This window comes from Ascaphus truei, chromosome 1, assembly GCF_040206685.1.
Source record: "Ascaphus truei isolate aAscTru1 chromosome 1, aAscTru1.hap1, whole genome shotgun sequence".
NCBI classification, from domain to species: domain Eukaryota; kingdom Metazoa; phylum Chordata; class Amphibia; order Anura; family Ascaphidae; genus Ascaphus; species Ascaphus truei.
In genome coordinates this window covers 389,640,550-389,658,044 of record NC_134483.1, presented here as the reverse complement: position 1 = coordinate 389,658,044, position 17,495 = coordinate 389,640,550, and positions in this window count along the sequence as shown.

Below are 17,495 nucleotides of genomic sequence, written 5' to 3'. Positions count from 1 at the left end.
TTTAATTTTTTTTGCTTGCCCATTGATTGCCAATGTATTTATCTATGCCCCAGTAGGGCTATAGATAAACAGTGATAAGCAATGCATTTTTTGGCAAATGCTTGTTTTTATTTAATTGATATGTATTTTTGTTGATTGTTTTGTATAATTCTGCTTATTTTTGTTGTTTGCTTTGTTTAATTCTTGTTTTTTCTGGTGTTTGCTTTGTTTAATTCTTGATTTATTTTTGTTGATTGTTTTGTTTTATTCTGGGGGGTTTTGGTGATTGTTTTTTTAAATTCTAATTTATTTTATTTTTATTTTGTTTTTCGGAATTCTGTTTTATTTCTGGTGATTATTTTTTTAGGTTGCCTATTGACTGCCATAGTGGCTAATCATGCCCATATTATATGGGCATGATGTACCACTGTGCCAATCAATGGGTAGAGGGTGAGGTTAGTTTCCCTGAGGAGGGAGTTTAGGGCCCCGGGTAGGTAGCAGGGGAGGGAGATTAACCTCTTAATTACTTTAGCGATTACTAACTGCTAAGCTATTTAAGGGGTTAGGGGCCATTAGTTTGTATTTTTGTTGTACTGTTGCTGCCCACGGAGGACATGGACGGGGAAGACAGTGATGAAGACGGCCTCCATCCTGGCAGGAGTAAGTAGAAGTTTATTTACTTTATGCTTGCTGAATAATGTTTTATTTTGAATGGGCAAATGAGCTATTATCCAGATCTGGATAGTAGTAATTTTGACCATTACTGTACTGTAATGTAATGGTTGTTGGGGGTAGAGGGTGTGCCCATTCCTTGCCTTTGGGGTTATCTTTGCTCCCATTGAGGGATAGGTAACCACACTGGCAATGAATGGGTGTATTGGCTAGTATTGTGTATTAATGTGTATTGGTGGTAGCAGGGGGGGGGGTGTGAAGGTGGAATTTGGCCCATGGTGGGTGTTTGTCTACTGGGTGTGTAGAGGGAGGGGTTAACCCCATCATTACCTTAGCGGTAGTAACTGCTAAGGTAATGAAGGGTTTAACACCTCCCATAACGCTCCCCCCTCCCCCTCCCCGCAAGGCCTAAACACCCACCATGGGCCAAATACCACCTTCACCCACCATGGGCCAAATACCACCTTCACCCACCCCTGCTACCCACAATAAACCGAGCACTGGTAGTTAACCCTCTTCATTGCCTTAGCGGTTAGCCGCTAAATTAATGAAGCTGCCTGTAAGTGTATTTTTATTGCTTAGGGTTGAAGCCGGGGGTCTCCGGATCTGGTATTAATGCATATAAGCTTCGGAAACTCCCGGATTCAATCCGATGCAGGAAAAATGCATTTTCCCCCCTAAATCCTGCTCTCAGATCCCATCCTACAACCCTTGGGGTGGCAAGATGAAATCTTCGAGAAACTCGCTATACCAGAGTCTCGATGAGATTTTCGAGGCTACTAGAATAGTGTTATTTTCTCGAAATGGCGCTGTTTTCACTTTTTGAAGCTCCCGCTTGGTGAGTTTGGCCAGGGGAAAGAACTCATGGTAAAATGCACTCCCCGTATGATTTGGCCAACTCATCGAGGCTTTCTGAATAGCAAATCTGCAAATTTTGCGAGAACTACACAAATTCCTCGATGAGTCTGTTACCAAAGCTAATAGAATAGGCCCCAATGTACTCATCTTAATTTCCTTGTCAATAGAAATGAGGGTCTTGTTGTTGGCCCTTAAGGAGCCACAACTGGTGAACTCAAGTGTACTTATAAATAGGGGCACAAGCACAAAGTCACAGGTATTTTTGGAGGAGGACAATTATATTAAGTTGTATACTTGTACAGTTTATGTAGATGCTTTTTAGAAATCCCAACAAAATAAAACATTTTACACAGAAACCATGCAAGAGGTTGAAGGGGATAACATGAAAACTATTGAGGGCGTGGCAGAGAGGAATAGGAGAGGGGGAAAGAGTGAGTCACAAAAGGTCACATTAATGTTTTTTATAATATAGATAATATGATTAGATTTATTTACTAATGTCCGATGTAAGGTTATATGTAACGAAAATAAAATTATGAAACGTAACATTTAATATTTCTAGGATACAGTATAATAAGATATGTATGACTAAAGGGACCGGTTCCTTAGATTCTCTTTGAGCTTACTACGTGTTCACCAATATTTGTATGGAACAGTGATCACCATTTGATCTCTTTCTACTTACCTTATCGGTTGGTGATAGATATACTCAGGTCACTCCCCCCCCCCCCTATTCTCCCCTGCTAGATCAGTGAAAAGAACAAATAGGTTGGACGCTGAAAATATTAAGTGCACTGAACTAATGCAATAGAGTGTACATAAATATGCAACTAGAAAGTGCAAGTGACAATATAGAACACACAGTGACAAAATATAGGGCCTCATGCAGTAAGCGTCGATTATGTGAAATCGGCAATCTTACCGATTAGTCATGTTATTGGCGTTTTTTCCTCTCCGTATGCAGTAAGTGCCGAATACATTCAAAATCAACCCGAAAACAAATCCGCCCACTCTCACGATGATTAGCCGATCACACACAGGTGTATCGGCGTGCGTGGCGGGGTGCTGTTAGGTTGCCCAATCACAAATCTTGCTGAATCAGGCGAAACAAGCATGTTTTGGATTGCGCGCCATATTTAAAGGCAACGTGTACTGCTATTCATTCTCTGTGTTGTTGGGAGTGAGAGAGAGAGAGACGCACAGAGCTGGCTGTTTGAACATTTGCATATTGACTGAGAGACTTGTTGTGTATTGGGTGAGCTTTGTCCATTGTTGTTTTGTTTACATCTTTGTCTTGTTTTATATGTGGAAGTGTTTCGTGTGATTGCCTGTACATTTCTTGTCTGTTTTTTGTGAGTGCTGGAAGTATGCCCGCAAAGCGTGGGAAGAGTGATGCTGGTGGGAGTGGGAGTGCTACTCGTGCGAGTACGCGTCGGAGTGAACGTACTGTTCAGGGGAGTGATGTTGCTGAGAGTGAGAGTGGTGTTGCAGGGAGTGGGAGTGCTGGTGCTGCGAGTGCTGTTGCTGGGAGTGGGAGTGCTGTTGCTGGGAGTGGGAGTGCTGTTGCTGGGAGTGGGAGTGGTGTTGCTGGGAGTGGGAGTGCTGGTGCTGGGAGTGGGAGTGCTGTTGCTGGGAGTGGGAGTGCTGGTGCTGGGAGTGCTGGTGCTAGGAGTGTGAGTGCTGGTGCTAGGAGTGTGAGTGCTGGTGCTAGGAGTGTGAGTGCTGGTGCTAGGAGTGGGAGTGCTGGTGCTGGGAGTGCTGCTGGTGGCGCAGTTGCTGATGGGGTGGATGGTGGTGGCGTGCTTGCTGGTGGGCAGCTTTTGGAGGCTCTTCCATTGGAAGAAGGAGAGTCCAGTCAGCACCAGCCAAGCTCTGACCCTAAACCTGCTCGGAAGAAACGTGTGGAGAAGCCACGTAATCCTCGCTTCAATGACCAGGAAAATACAGCTCTTGTCACTGGCATTCTGGAGCACTATGACAGTATATATGGACATTTACTAGGTAAGTGTACATTTACATTTATTATTCAAATACATGTGATCCTAGGTCATCTGAGTTTTGTTCATATGCAAATATGGCTTCACAATATCTTTCTATGTTAATTAGTCTGGAAACACAGCTTTTTATCATGCCTTACAAGGACAACTAAACACAGGCGGTCAATTTGCCATAACTGCATACAATATGAATGCAACCTTGCTTACATGTATAGGTTTAGTAGTGAATGCTCATGTGCTTCACATATTACACATAAAACAGCATGTTTGCTATCTCTTGGAACAGCTAGCAGTGTAGGAAACTGGTGCTTATATTATTATTAATTTACCTCATATATTTGATATGTTTTTCAAGGGCGGACAAGTTCAGCAAGCAGAAAAGAAATGTGGGACACAATAGTCATTGGTGTCAATGCGTGTGGGAATCATGTGAGGGACAAGCGGAATTGTCACAAGAGATTTGATGATATTAGGTCCAAATTGAAAAAGAAAATACAACACCAACGCGTGCATGCTACTGGCACTGGAGGTGGGCCCACACCACAACGTCTCATATTAAGTCCATTGGAGGAGCTGCTTCGGGCAAAATTACTTCCCGTCGTCGTGGAAGGCTTACCTGGTGACCGTGATATAGGAATTTACCCCTCACAATTTCCACCAGGTGAGAAATATTACTGTACTAGGCGTGTCGTTGCTTACAGTTATTTTGCATAGTTACACTGCTTTTTATACTGTCTTCACAATATAAGCATACCTGCATCTATATATGTATATGTCTGATTCTGTATATATATATATATCTAAATAGACATATATGTTGTAGTCCTACTAAAAGCAGTAACTAATATAGCACGTGCCATTGCGTGCTCATTTACATGTGAATTCCCAAAATGCATTGCTGCAGTGGAAGCAATTGATGGTGGGCGAAGATGGGGAACAACAGGGTAGTACACATGTGTAACAAATGTTAATGAGAAATTATTACTAGCTACAGGTACAGAACAGAAATATGTAGAATATTATTGTGTATTTATTTATTTTACTCCGACAAACATGACATTACTGCCTATTTTAAGCATGCATAAAATATATTGCATGCAACGGCCTACAAACATCACTTGCACTAACACATCTATAGTTGTTTATGAAAAGGTCCATTTTTGCTTTAAGTCATATACAGACAGCATAATGAGGCACACGTATCATATTTTATGTCATTGTTTTCATAACTTCAAAACTGCACACGACTATTTAGCTCATCTACCATTGTGTTAAAGCAGCTGCAATTAATATCTCATCACAGCATACACTTCAACATAGGGGGTGGGGTTCAGCACACACACTAATTACAGCCTCATTTTAGGGGCAACTTAGTTCACACCATTTTCACCTGTTTCAAGTAATTGAAAGGTGTGGCTCATTAGGCTTTTTGGGGAAGGGAATACCGTTCTTACAACCTGACTAGCACAACTGAAGTTAATCACACTCATTTGAAAGCTTCACTTTAGCTACTAAATGCCCCAAAAACTCATTACTTATCAAACCGTACGTCACACATTAGTTCACTCATATCTATAGTTGAACTACTATCAACGACACATTATCACACACTGCATGTGTTGTCTTGTTTAGTCACAGCCACATTCATGTGTGCCACATCTTATATTAATGTACCACACATATCCTCTACCAAAAGCAACACTTTTTGCAATATGACCACCTTCATGATAACCATTGTGAATGGTCATCTCATGATAGTTATGTACATTATGATACTGATATCACTACACAACATATGATTTTTATGTACAAATTTAATGTATTTTTCCTCACGCATTACTGCAGAACCATAGTATGTTGTATGTTAGGGAACTCAAAACTTCTAAGTACACAGGCATGTACATTGTTATTACAACTATTTATGTTCACTTTCACACACACATTTTGGGTTAAGGAAATGATGCTGTTAGGTACTCATAAATACAGAACATACAATAACTGTTTGTTCAATATTTACACATGTAAATGTAAAACTAATGTTATTGTTATATATAGTTGCCCCTGAAGGACATGTGTCACCTGAGACTGAACAAGTGTCTTCACCTGGGTCAGCCAGCTCAACACACCTAGAAGGTGAGTGTATCAGTTGGTGGCCATATAATATGTGCTCTTCTATATGTTATGTTGTCATGTTCATTATTTGTTTTGCACATCTTCTTTAAATAGGATTACTTAGTGTCAGTGAAAATGAAGTGTAAGGCAACTTGTATTGTGTTAGTGATGTTAACTATCATGTAGGAGTTGTGAGTTTACAGCAAGTTTTCATTCACTCATATTTCATTCTGAGTCCAAACATTATTCTTAAGTCAAGGTAGTTTTTAATGTGAGGTTATAAAACGTATGGAAACATGTTAGTTGTTACTTATGACACAGTACAATTACATAGTAACACAGCAGAGATTAACATGACATTTAATAATTTGTACATTTATTTGTAGAACATGATGAAGAGGATTATGATGATGATGATGATGACGCCACCGCCATACACACACAAATAGAAGCAAGTGACCATGAAGACGTTCCAATTGAAACTGTTTTACCGGCAAATCGTCCAGCAAATACGACATACGATGCAATTGTAGCTTCTGAGGGAAAAATTGTGGAAGCAGAAAATCGTCGCCATTCTGACTTCATGACAGTGCTGGAAAGGATGATTGCACTGCAGGAAGAAACAGTATCACAATTGGCACATCTCCACAGAGTCTTCATTGAAGTGCCGAAACAGTTGCAAAAAATCAACACCTCATTCGAAGCATTAGTTGTTCAGCAAACACAAGCTAATTACTGGAGAATGACTAATGTACCACAATTCAACACCTCCCAGCCAGGATCTGTTCATGCAGGTCAGTTTTCACCACATTCATCTGATATTCATTCACCAGGCCCAAATGTTACCGGTCAAGTAGCAGAGATTGCTGTGCAGGTTCCTGACGACATACTACCACTGCCATCTGTACAAAATCAGCAGCTGACACCTACAAAGGAGCCCACAAAAACAAAATACAAGCAGTTACTACTGACCAGTTTTTGGTCAAAAACAACAAAAGACACACATGAAACAGACCAACCATCACTTGTGCAGTGTCTACCAACTTGCTCACAGTCACTACCCAAAAGCCCTGTAGGTGAATCACTGCCCAAAAGCCCTGTAGGTGAGTCACTGCCCAAAAGCCCTGTAGGTGAATCACTGGCCACAAGCCCTGTAGGTGAGTCACTGGCCACAAGCCCCGTAGGTGAACAGTCACTGCCCAAAAGCCCTGTAGGTGAGTCACTGCCCACAAGCCCTGCCCGTGAAGTGCCAGAGGCCACTCAAAGTGGCTCTGCTGTGCCTAAAGTTGGTGGCAAAAGAAAAAGGAGAATTCAAGAGACAACAAGCAGGCCTGTTACTCGCTCGCAAAAGGAACAAAAAAAATAAATGTTATAATTCAGAAAATATGTCTTTGGCCTTGTTTTGTTGACTTCACATTATCTAATTACTATTGTATGTATGCTGAAGACTGTGTTGTTTCCAAACTTTCAAGTATGTTCTTGTACACGTGAAGTTTTGGAAATGTTTACACTCCTAATTAATGAATAGTGTTCTAAATATTTATGTTTTAATCGTCTGTTCAGTAATGGTCCACCAGGAGCCAGTTGCTAAGTTTAGAGAAGCTGCCATTGACTTTGCAGCAAAACATTGCATTTGGGTGTGTTAATTGATGTAATCATTGCATGTGCATATTATTTTCATGCAATTATAAAAGCACCTATTTAACTGCAAACATCTTTCTTGTACGTGTACAGCAGGATTTTGTGTTACATATTACTTACCTTTGCTGCCCATTGTAATGTTGTCCTTTAATCATTTATGTGTTCTTGTTTCAAGAACATCTCTGAATTGATACTAATATATATGTAGTATGTATTGATATATGCACACACACACACACACACACACAGACACACACTGTGTGTGTGTGTGTGTGTGTGTGTGTATATATAGTGCTATATAAACTGGTATAGATGTATTTACAAGAAACATACACTTCATGCTTCCTTGTGAAAACACAGTATTTTAATAATACAGGCCTAATGTTTGAGAAGTATACTAAGTGTGAGCCTCTAACATTATTGGGCGCAAACAAATGTTTATTACTTAATTCACTCATGTTTATCACCATTTAAATAGGTTTCATACAAGGCCTACTTACTGCCATCAATATGTTGTGTGTACTCCAGCAATATTTAAAAAAAAAAAAAAAATATTACTTTTTATATATATATATAATATATATATATATATAAAAAAAAAAAAAAAAAATTTTTTTTATATATAATATATATATATATATACATATACACATACACATACACATACACACAATATACATATAGTACAATATACACTTTATATATATATATATATATATTTATGAGATAGATATATTTATATATATATATAGATACACACGTATTTAAACTCATGCAGACAGGGACTTAACCAGACTTTCAAATACACACAGAAATGTGGGAAAAAAACATTTCATTTTGCAGGTGTGTGTATTTACTGATATGGCTGTCTAAGCACTATTTTCACACAGTGCTCATTGTTATTTTGCAAGAAAACTCAATGTTACTGAATGAAAAGTGTACTAATGTTTTCAAAAACGAGATAAAAAAAGGATACATGTTTGTCCCACATGCGGCTATCACTAACCACAAATGTTCAAGCAATTATAACTAGAAATCCAATTGGCGTTTGAAATAAGGAGTTACAGTTTATACTTTTGTTGACCTTGAAAAGGAAACACAGCAATTTGTTAGCCACTGAGCAGTTTCATTTTGATGAGCAAAGAACAGATACCTGCACACATCTTTTGTGCTACTCTGCAATGGCTGATGAATTGGTGACAATTATGAATCCGAATTTAGGTTATAAATACATGATTTCAGAAGCTATTTTATCAACTTGCGGACATCAAGCAAGCACACGCCAAATCTATGATTTGATTCGAGCAAAATATCCTTATTACCAAAACCGTCGGCATGCGCGCAATTTTAATTCATCAATAAGATTCACTTTATCAACAAATGACTTTTTTGAACGTGTGCAGGATAAGCTAGAACACAACTATGGTTTCTGGAAGATTGCCAAAGAAAAACATTTCACCGTGAAAGAAGGCACATATATTGTGGTTAAAGGCATATTTATTCCTAATGCCAATAGCAATGGATCCGCTACTACTGTTCCGTGTGAATCGATAGCTGCTGCAATATCTGCACCCTCCATTCCTGAAACCCACATTGTACATGAACATAACTACTATGATTCTGTACCAAGCCTTTCAGCTGAAAATGCATTGGAATGGGTACCCGAAGAAATGAACCTACCTCCCGACCAATTGTTTGAAGAAAGCAGTGGCGATTCCTATGAGCGCTTCATGGAGGAGATGTGTTTCATACTGGATTCAGCGTTTGGGTCAAGCGTGGATGAAAATGCCTTGCATTTCTGGAGTGACCAGTTGCAGGCAGACGAAGAGTTAATTCTAGAAGAATGGTAAATATAACAATCGTTATGCGTTGACTCTGCGTTTACATTTTTTTTTTTTGTCTAACCATCATTTTCCCTTTCAATGCGTGGATACAGCGTAACATAGCAGACTGCATAACATGTACTGCACCGACACACTTTATTCGAGCAAATACCCGGTATGTACCTGGCAGATACCTGGAATGTGCCGCTCCTAACCTCTGACAAGCCCCGTTGCATTTGCCTTCCCAGCCTGGGTTCATGCCTGGCTGATGGGCGGCTGATCTGTTAAATGATAATGATTAGGATTTAATAGGCTGTAATGCTTCGCGTGTCTACCAGATGGCATAAATTCATGAATTGTAATGCAGTTTATATATATATACTGTGCAGTATTGCAGCCAGCGGGAATAAAATGCTTCAATCCCTGCTTGGAAAATAACTCAATGCACTCGGGCAGAAAACAGTTACAAACCTCAATACACCCGGGTATACCCGAATTCGTGGGACTAGCCAAGCTCGAATAAAGTGTGTCGCCAGTGTAGCGATCACAAATAAATTGTTTCCGAATACAATATAGTAGAACCTGAAAGAGTAGTACACATTGCTGACGGAATAAATATACGTACTTTCCTATCACTTTAAACATATTAGCAAAATTTTACCATAACTCTAACACATACCTGTTTTGTTATCATGCTACATCTACAACATTTAAAAGCGGGTCCACCACGTATGACGTGGGACCCTTGTCATGGCCCAAGGCGTCCTTAAAAAGGATTACGGATGTAAGTCCCGCCCCCAAGCGACGTGCGCGCCTCAAAGCCTATTGGCTGTCATGTTTTGTTATAGTAACGGTAACTGCAGTGTGTCATACAGTGGGGGCGTCAACTGGGCGTTAGCCGAATGTTAATTGAGTGGGAGGAGTGTTAGCGTGCGTTTCACGCTGGTTTAGCATGACGTCACACGTATTGCATTTGCGCATTGTGTTATCGGCCGTCCTTTCTGTCCAAACACGTCTGTTTAAAAAGAATACAGATGTACTCGTTTAGAACGAATGTAGTTTCGTATTCATTGTATTTGAAATAAAGATTGTATGTTTAATCATATTTTCAACCTGTATTGAACGCACAACGTACGCTTTGTTTTGCGCATGCGCAAACAGTTAGTGCAGCCAAGCCTGAAGTGCGTGCGCACACTAAGATGTGCGCGCACATTTTTCAGTATACAGGCAACGTTCACATCATATACATAGTTATGCCTGCTACAAATTTAAGGAAACATTACATACTGATGTACACTTGTACTTCTAAAATATAAGTGAGTGACGTGTGTATGTACACAATCATATAGAGCTGTGTAACGCGTTGTCACGGATACATATATAGTAAGGTGCCATCTTTGACCATCATGTGTTTGCTGTATTTCAGAGATGTCGGGGAAGATACAATCGGATCAATGTATGATTTCAGAAGAGTCTACCTTTATATGAGATGATTGTGAGGAGGAGCCACCGACTACTATACTACATATGGAACTAATTTTATATTGCTTGCAGCGCTTATTAACAAACAATTAAAAATGTGATACACTTATGCCTATATTGCATAAGCACTTAATTAACATAATGATATTGCAAAATAGTGCCTCATGAATTTTTATTGAGTGTTCTTTAATGACTACTATCATTTTATGGCATGGTGTGTTTTATATATAACAACCATTCCCACTCTGCTAACACATTTGTGTATTCTATTGTGTAATGGAACGTATGACTGTCGAAACTATGTAACAATAATAATAAGAATAATAATAATAATTATAATATGAGCATGTTCATGTATAGCGCTGCTAGTTGTACACAGCGCTTTACAGACACATTTTTCAGACTCAGGTCCCTGGCCCGTGGAACTTACAATTTATTTTTGGCCGCCTGAGGCACAGGGAGATAAAGTGATTTGGCCAAGATCACAAGGTGCCGACACCGGGAATTGAACCAGACTCCCCTGCTTCAAACTCTCAGTGCCAGTGTGTGTCTTTACTCACTGAGCCACTCCTTCTCCCAATGTAAAGGACACTTACAACCAACTAGCCCTTTATTGTTAAAAATCTCTTGTTACATGGGTATGTTGATAAAATGGTTTGGGACTGTAGCAATTAATGTTATTGGCCAGATGTTGTGGTCCCCTACAATGCATGATGTTCTGAATATGACATCAACATCATGTAATGAAGTACGTTTCTGTGTATATTTCATTAACCTAACTAACTATAGTTTACTGTGTTTATTAAACTTTCTAAAAATACATCCTATAGTCAATATGATGATATAAGCTACCATAATAAAGCTGGTGTTATCATTTGTCGGTGTTATACATGGATCCTACACAAATTGATTCAGACACAAACAGTTGTCTTAAAAAGTGTGTCTATGCTAATGTGCACGTGATTGACGTTACAATTGTGAGAATACTTGATAATTATCATCATGATAATGATGAAGTGACGTGAATTATATAGCAAAAATATTACCAACATTGTCATATAGGTAAATTAGAAATGCTAAATGACAGTAACATTTGCAACAAAATAGTGTTTTCTGTTCACAGTTTTACACTTGGTACATGTAGGACACATCCACACACGTGTGACTTATACATACACATGTCACAAATTTAAATTCATGTTGACTATTAATTCCTAGCATTAAAAAACACCTACATTGCTAAATATAAGATGTAGTACGCATTGTTGTGATTACAGGCATTCATGCATGGAGTGTTATGATCAGTCAATTTCATCCGTGATGAATGAGCTCCCGTAAGTAAACAAATAAGTACAGTTATCCCCTTTTCTCCAAACAGCTCTATATTACATGAATGGAATTTATAAGGAAACATACATAAAATGTGATAAAATGTGAGTAATCATTTTCGAATACAATGCACATGAAAGCTCAAGAGTAGCTAAATGCATATACATGATACAGAAAGTACATGTATGTTACATTTGTCTTTAAAACAATATGTTGTGTTTTTACTTCAAATAATTATAGGAAGATTGAGGTAGGCACATCTTATGAGAGATGTCAGCAAATATACATACCATGATCAGTCATACTGGAGATATACCTATAATGCAAAGGAACAATATATAAATTGCAAACATTGACATGCCATCTTCAGTACCGTAAACAACACAGCAAAGTGTGTATTTGGTGTTAAATGTGCAACACCATGTATATTTAATCACATTCAAAATGTAAATGAGCCTGGTGTACACATCATATGGATGTACATGTTACACTGCACCAATAACATTGTATGTAAGCATACTAGAAGCATGAATGAGTATGGGCATAATATGTGTATTGTGTTAGCATAAGGAACAACACAATGCTAAAATATTAGTGCTTTGTTACCCCAGTTGTATTCACATACACACAACTAAAGTACAATTGAAGAGGGATTATATAACCTGTGCAACAATAACATACCGGTGCCACATCCCTTTGTGCACACAGCAGAGAAAAGAAATGTGTGCAACCCATATTCATCTGTGTCCTAACAGAAGGTTATATAAAAAAACATTATTGTTAAGATAACATAATGTAAGTATAAAAGTAGAACTTGGAACATATCTGTTTTTACTTACAAGAAAAAAATGAATTGATGAGATTCTGGCGTGTCTGGCCACCACTGGCTGTTTGTTCATTTTCAGCAGCTACATGGGTGGGATGCTCGTCTACCAAAGGCTCAGCTAGGTCTGATTGTACATTGTGCCTGAGTGCAACATTGTGCAAAATGCAACAGGCAAGGATAATATCAGAGACTTTTTGAGGCTTGTATAGAAGAGCCCCACCAGTTCTGTCCAGACACCTAAATCTGGTCTTGAGTAGGCCAAATGTCCTCTCTATAACAGATCTTGTAGATATATGGGCTGCATTGTACCTCTCCTCTGCTTCAGTTTGAGGGTTTAGCACCGGAGTCAAGAGCCACGGCCTAATTCCGTATCCTGAGTCACCTATAATGAATGGAGCACACATAAGCTGACATTAGTGATCAAATGGTACAATGCCAACATTCCTAAATAAAAATGTGTTTTGTGTTATAACATGTAAATGTGTACTCACCCAGCAGCCAACCATATTCAAAATGTCCCTCTTCGAACGCATGGAAGACTGAAGAGTTCCTCAGGATAGAGGAATCGTGACTGGAACCAGGGAATTTGGGTACCACATGCATTATCCTCATCGTCGCATCACATACCACCTGTACATTGAGTGAATGGTAGTGCTTCCGATTGCGGTACACATGCTCACTCTGACTAGGTGCAATCAAAGCAACATGTGTGCAATCGATTGCACCCAGCACACATGGTATCCCTGCTATATTATAAAAGCCAGTCCTGACTTCCAGCCACTCTGTCGCCTCTGTAGGAAAATGAATATAATTCCTAGCGCGTCTATTGAGTGCATAGAGAAACTGGGTCAAGGCCCGCGAGAATGTAGATTGCGAGACCCCGCCCACTATGCCCACAGTTGTCTGGTATGACGCGGAAGCAAGATAATGTAATGAGCACAGCATTTTAACAAGCCCAGGGACTGCACGACCTCTGGCTGTGAAAAAATCTAAATCTCCCCTTATCTCCTGATAAAGAGCTAAGATTGCTGCTGAACTCAAACGATAGCGACTTACAATCTCCTCCTCACTCATCCCATCTAACAGGGTTCTCTCCCTGTACAGACGCGGACGAGGCACAACTTGTCTCCTCTGTCTTCTCCTCTGATCTCCTGTCCCTCTCCCTGTCCCTCGGCCTGTCCCTCTCCCTGTCCCTGTCGTACCCGCGTCACTGTCCCTGTCACTGTCCCTCGGTGTGTCCCTCCCTTGCCCTATATGATTGTCTTCATCATCAAGCATGTCATAGAAAAGAATGTTCCTCCGTCTCCTAAACAATCTCAACATTTTGAAATGAGTAGCTGTGAATGAGCAGGTAATGGGCGTCCTTTAAATAGGTATAATGATGTCAGGTGACATAGTAAAATGCAAGGTTTTACATGAACATAATAAAGTACTTGTGTGGCAAGCTGTGTGCAGTTGTTGTGTGTATTCTGCAGGGAATGATGATATTTGCCAATGATGTGACGTGATGCTTTGTAGAAACATTGCTTGCAAATAAATAGTTGCATGTGCAATGCATGTAAAACTTGTGAACGCAAGAGTCAGTCATGTAATGAGACAAAAAGGCTGAGATTGATGTGGGAAAAGTTTTGTGTAACATGTGTAATTAGCCATGTTATTGTGACATGTTGCCAACAATGAATAGTCGTGTGCATATGCATGCATTTGTGTAATGAGGATAGTTGCTATAGAATGAGTTTACAAGATGTCCCAATGATGAATTACTGTACATGTGCGTATAAGTTAGGTTGAAGTGCTTGTAATGCAACGGTTATAATGTAAATATGCAATGTGATTGCGCGTCCAATAAGTGACGTCATGAAAATAGGGAGGACCAAACGTAGATGTAAACATGAGAATTTAGATGTACATGAACGTTTAAAGATGCGTGACACATTACAAGCATTGTGTAATGTAAAGGAACATGAATATACGGTGTATGTGTGACATGTGTGACATGTGTAACATCATGTAAACAATTGTCGATCAATTCAGTAAAATGTGTGCTATGATGTGAGGTTCTCCTTTAAGAGTTGAGTATAGTATTTTCCCTTGCCACATCATCACATGATGAGTAATGTGACCCGCAAATGCTGCAAACATGTAAAAGTATAATGTTATGCAAATAATACACTTCAGCCGTGACACAATGCAGGGAATGCCCCCCACACTGTAATGCAAATGACGTTTGTATTGTGAGCAATGAAACGTAAACAGTACTATACTGTTATACGTCCCCGCTCCATTAACTCCATTGATGTACAGAAGATTTTTTTTTTCTAAGTGCCGTTCCGGCAGCCTTAGCGATCGTTCTCCCGTCCAAACTGCCAACTTTAGTTGGCGGGAGAAATCGGCCATAACATCTCAATTTCGTAGTGCCGATCAGCCCCGATAAGCTGATTTTTTTTGTTGAATCCAGCCGATTTAAAAAAGTGGCGATCAGTGGCGAAAACAGGCTTATCGGCAGCCGACTGGCCATAACAAAATAATCGGCTCCGAAACCTGGCGAAATCAAGCACTTATCGGCGCTTACTGAATCTCAAACCCAATTTTGGCTATAAAATGGTGATAATTCCCTTATCAACGCTTACTGCATGAGGCCCATAGTGCCAAATAATATGCTATATATCTAGTGATCAAAGTTAAATAAATATAGAAAAATGCAGCTCAGAACAACCCTTTAATGGATGGTCTAGGGACTCCACTCAGCAGAATTCGTTCAAGGTGTGCTCCTTTTTCAGCATAGACATGTCTTATATATTTGTGTGGCCAGGTTCCCCTTCTGTCCCCTTACCTCCGGGCATGGCCACACTTGACAGTGGAGGCAGGGGCAGGTGCTAGCAGTGTGCGGGAGGGGGAGAGCAGTGGCAGGCGGGCTGGCGATCCAGTCAACAGAGCTCCACAGAGGGCGCTGCCATCTTTGTTATGTGTGCGCATGCGTGATAGGGAGTTACGCATGAGCGGTACCATGTTAGGTCCGGCGGCCATCTTGGTACACCCTGCGCATGCGCAGGACATGGTTTGGCAGCGGCCAGTACAGACACTCTCCGTGGGGGAACTACATGCCCCAGTATGTTCTGGGAGATGGCTACATGTGACACAGAACAACCAATAGGGCTGCAGCAATCCCCTGTGACTAGGATTGATACATTTGGCATGCCTGCACCACGAGTCAGTCAGAACTGGGAAAAGGAAAGGGTAGGGTGTATGTGCAGGGTGTCTGTGGGCCCTTCATTTGGCCAGAGACCCCCATTGGCCCCAGCTATGCCCCGACTCCCCTGTAAAGTTTGTGGCTGCTACAGGGACATGCCCTTAAACAGGGACACTGCCCCATTTAGCAATTACAGTGTCATGGACACAGAAGGACGCCGTGCAGCCATTGTGGCCTGAGGTGTTCACCAGACCACCACAAGGCACAGAGACTATCTTCACGGTGGGACCCTCCAGCTGGATACCACCCCACGTGGAGACAGACTCTTCGCTGATGATGGCGGCGGCGTGAGACCAGATTGCCCCCTTGTTTTCAGTCACGCTACCGGGTGCTGGAGCACCCGGCAGGTATCTCCAAGTACATCAACAAATCACACTTTAGTTGTGGGCAGCGCTGTCGCACACATTGGGTGGGTTGACTCTTGTGGCACCAGGGTGGTTTGATGCCGAGGGGCACCTCAGTACTTCAGGGAAATATCCCATCCAGGTGTGGACACTGTTGGAGGGCACTGTGAGATTACGGCGGTGTGTGGCCTAGTTGATGTGAGTGTTTCATTGTTATTCCTTTTTGATATGCATGCAGTAAACTGTTATCTATTTCAGTGTGTGTATTTTTGCATTGGGTCCTGTGACGGGGTTATCCAACATAGTTAGGATCCCGCAGACGTGGAGGCACTGTCACAAGACATCAGGTACATCCCAGGCTCCCAGCAGCAGAGGTTCAGGCCTCCTGTGAGCCGCAGGTAATGAACCACACACTCAGTAGCCGCCATATCTCCGATAGGGTGGGGGAAACTGCGCTACATTTGGAGGCGCTGCTGAGATCTGAGACCTGGGGTGCCCGACTCAGTAGTGCAAATCACAAGAAAATTAACATCATGTTCTCCCCGTCCAAGCAACAGGTATGCTACTGGGGCCTGAAGCTCAACGAGTCTCCCCGTTACATGGTCGCAGTGGGGGACGTGTCATTTGAAACCACCCCTCAAGAAGTCCTGGACAGACTTAGGCCCCTCCCGGGTTTTGCCAACATCCAGCAAATAGGTTGTAAGTGGGACCCCACTTTCTGCAGACACATCCTCATCATGACAACTCGCTGCGAGGTACGTGTGCATGAAACTCCCAGGGCCTTACACTTTCCCGGAGCCCTGCCCGGTGATCTTTCCCGAATTTTCCCTGCCAATGATGACTTCCAGTCCCAAATTCTCCTCCAAAGTGCCCTATCAAGCGGAAACCTTGCGTCCCTCCTACACCCCCGGGAAGTACGACGCTTTGCTCACGGGGTGCTCACTACTCTATTCCGAACCCCTCTTACCCAGGGTGATTTTCAGTCCCGGGACCCCGCTGGAGGCACCCCTCTGAACCAAGTCCTTGCAACCATCCTACACCCCCAGAGAGCAGCAGGCCAGTCTAGGACTCACCCCTAGCTCAAGGCCAGAATCTCACCAACACTTGTCCCCAGGGAAATCAGCATTGGGAGTAACTCTACCTCAATTGGTGGAAGCCCTGACACTGTCATCCCAGTCCTAC